This window comes from Balaenoptera acutorostrata, chromosome 10, assembly GCF_949987535.1.
Source record: "Balaenoptera acutorostrata chromosome 10, mBalAcu1.1, whole genome shotgun sequence".
In the NCBI taxonomy this organism is placed as follows: domain Eukaryota; kingdom Metazoa; phylum Chordata; class Mammalia; order Artiodactyla; family Balaenopteridae; genus Balaenoptera; species Balaenoptera acutorostrata.
In genome coordinates, this window is record NC_080073.1 from 44271185 (window position 1) to 44274553 (window position 3369).

Below are 3369 nucleotides of genomic sequence, written 5' to 3' on the forward strand. Positions count from 1 at the left end.
GATCTGTATAGGTCCTCAAACCTAAAATTTTTAAAAATAGCTTTATTTTGCATATCATACAATTCATCCATTCCAAATAGACAATTCTGTGATTGTTTTAGTAACTTTACTGACTGGTGCAGCCATCACCATAAATCGGTTTCAGAACACAGTCACCCCTCCCCCCCAATAAGATCTCTTATTTACAATTAACCCTCGTTCCCAGCCCCAGCACAGCCCAGGCAGCCACTGAACTGCTTTCTGTCTATAAATTTGCCTTCTCTGTGCACTTCCTACATAGTCATACACTACGTAGTGTGTTGTATCTGGCTTCTTTCACTTAGCATAACGTTTTGGAGGTTCATCCATGATGTGGCATGTTCAACACTTTATCCTTTTTTTATGGCCAAATAATATTGTGTGCCTATTTTATTTATCTATTCATCAGTTGATGAATGTGTGAATTGTTAGCACTTTTTGGCACTTACGAATATCGTCACTATGAACATTCACGTATGAATCATTTGTGTGGACATATATTTTCATTTCCCTTGTGTACATGCCTAGGAGTGGAATTACTGGATCATGTGGTAACTATGTTTAACCATTTGAGAAACTACCAGACTGTTACCAAAGTGGCAGCACCATTTAACATCACCACCAGAAGTTTACGAGGGTTCTGATTTCCACACACCCTCCTCAACACTTGTTATTGTCTGTTTTATTTATTGTAGCCATTCTAGTGGGTTCTATCAACTTTCAAGCTTAGGAAGGGGCTGTTGTTTTATCCAAACAGCAGAAGGGGGAAGTTTGATCTCCTGGTTAAGAACATGGGCTGTGATCCAGGCGACCCAGGTTAAAAGGCTGGCTCTCCACCTACTTAGACACATTTGAAATTGTCCCCAGGGGATGGGGATAGTAATATTTCCTACCTCCCAGGGTGGTGGCAAGGGTTAAATGAGCATATGTTTCTGGCGCATTACATTAGTTTCCTAGGGCTGCCACAGCAAACTACCACAAATCGGGTGGCTTCTAACAAATTTATTCTCTCAGTTTGGAGCCTATAAGTCTGAAATCAAGATGTCCGTAAGGCCATACTCTCTGAAGGCTCTAGGGGAAGATGGTTCCTGTCTCTTCCAGTTTATCCCATGGTGGCTGGCAATTCTTGGCGTTCATCACTCCAATCTCTGTCTCTGTCTTCACAATGCTTTCTCCCCCGTGTGTCTCTCTGTCCAAATTTCCATCTATTTTTAAGGACACCAGTCATTGGATTAGGGCCCACCCTACTCCAGAATGACATCTTGATTACATTGCAAAGACCATATTTCCAAATATGGTCATGTTCATAGGAACTGGGGGTTAGGACTCCAACATATCTTTTTGGGGGACACAAGTCAACTCATATTAAGTTTAATGATTTTTAAGTTTAAGTTTTAGGTTAAAATGCCGTATTCAAAATTATATGGAGAGGAGTATGGGAGAAGACAAACTAGGATCCTAATCTCCTAGTGGTACCCAAGCCACCAGTGCTTGGTGACCTATGTGTGTGAGGCTGTGTGCTGGGAAAAGCAGGGGAGCACCTAGGGCTGGAAATGATGTGCTTGGGGCAGGAATGCAGGGCAGGCAGCTTAACACATGATGGATGGAGTGCCTGCCACCTAAGGACTTAGCCTCTGAGGCAGGATGTTCAGGTTTCTTGGCCTCTTCAGTCTCCCTTGACCCTCATCTTGGGCTCTGGGAGCCTAATGCCAGTGGGGCCCGGCCAGGGGCTCCTGGGAGTGGAGGGGCAGAGATAAGGCCCAGAGGTGCAGGCTTCATCCCAGTGCGGATTTGCTCGCCTTATACACAGCTGGTGAATTTCAGCCACCAGAGTCCCCTCCCTGCTCCTCATTTGTTCTTTTGGGGGCAAATCATCTTAAAATTTGGAGAAATCGTCTCATTTTCTCTAAATATGGAGTAAAACTGAAATTTGCCATTATGAACTCTGATTCCAGAGGCAAGTGGCCCTGGGGTCTACATATCCCAGGCCCCCAGAATTTGTTTTTTCCTCTCCCGCAGTCTCCCATGAGTATTAAAGTTCAGAAAGGAAGTGGTTAGTGAGTTTCAGAGGGCTTTGGAAACACTGCCCAGTGCCCCCCTTTTTTTTTTTTTTTTTTTTAAATTGATTCGTTCTTGGCTGCCTTAGACTTAAAGCAAATTATTTAGGGGCGGAGCTTTGTGGGAGTAAACAGTCATCTGGCGCTAGAGATAAGGCCTAGTAAGGCAGGAGGCAAAAAGGACAGAAGCAAAGCTTTCAAGCTGCTATACTCAATTTCCAAGAATATGTTATGAAATATCTCAATCACAAGAGTAGAGTAGATGGTACATTGCGCCTTCACTCACATCACTCAAATGGAACAATTATCAGGATTTAGCCACTTTTGCTTGTCTTTCCCCTCTCCCCCTCCTTTTTTCTTTCCTTAACTGAAGCTTTTAAAAGCAGATCCCAGACATCATACCATTTCACCCTTCCACATTTCAACATGCATCTCTAAAAATTATGGACATTTTTCTTAGGTAACTACAACGTTATTATCCTACTTGAAAAAAGTTAACATTTTGTTTGCTTATCATCCAATACCCAGTCCATATTCATGTTTCCCTGATTGTCTCAAAAATTATTGTTTACAGTTGGTTTATTTGAATCAGGATTCAAACAAGTCCCAAGATTCTTTCACCAGCTGTTGGAAAGGGTAAGTAATTTTGAGGCAAACCACGGTTAAAATGAGTCATCACTTCCTGAGGGCCCAATCAAGTCAGGGAGCCTAGCAATAGGACTCTGGGGGGTTGCAAAGCTGAGATCTGCTCTCCAAGGCAGTGCTCCTTCCACGCCTCCAGGCTGAGCAGTGTGCACTTCCACCTTCTTGCTGCCTTCAAATTCTCAAATATCAGCTTTTGTCACCACATCCTCTCTAAAAAAAAAATGGCTCAATGCCATAATCTGTAGGTGTTCTTTCACCTTCCAAGTTCTTCCCTGCTCCTTGGGAACTACTGGCTTAGGTAGCTGGTAAACGCTCTAAGGTCAGTGGTTCTCAAACTTGGCTGCACACTGGAATCACCTGGGAGCTTTAAAAACCCCTGATGCCTGGGTCGGCCACCCAGACGTTCTAATGTAATCAGCTCAGGTTGTGGCCTGGGCATGAGTAGTTTCAAAAGTCCTCCTGGTGATCCTAACGCGTGCCAAGGCAGAGAACCTCGGAGTAGCCCTGCAGGGCGGGCACCACTCAACTCTGCTAACCCAGGCTCCAAGGGTTAAAGAAGGAGCTCTTGTGGGCGGAGCGGGGCCTCCAGGGTGCGGGGCGTGGCTCCGGGGCGGGGGCGGAGCTCGGGCCTGAGAGGACGGAAGGCGGG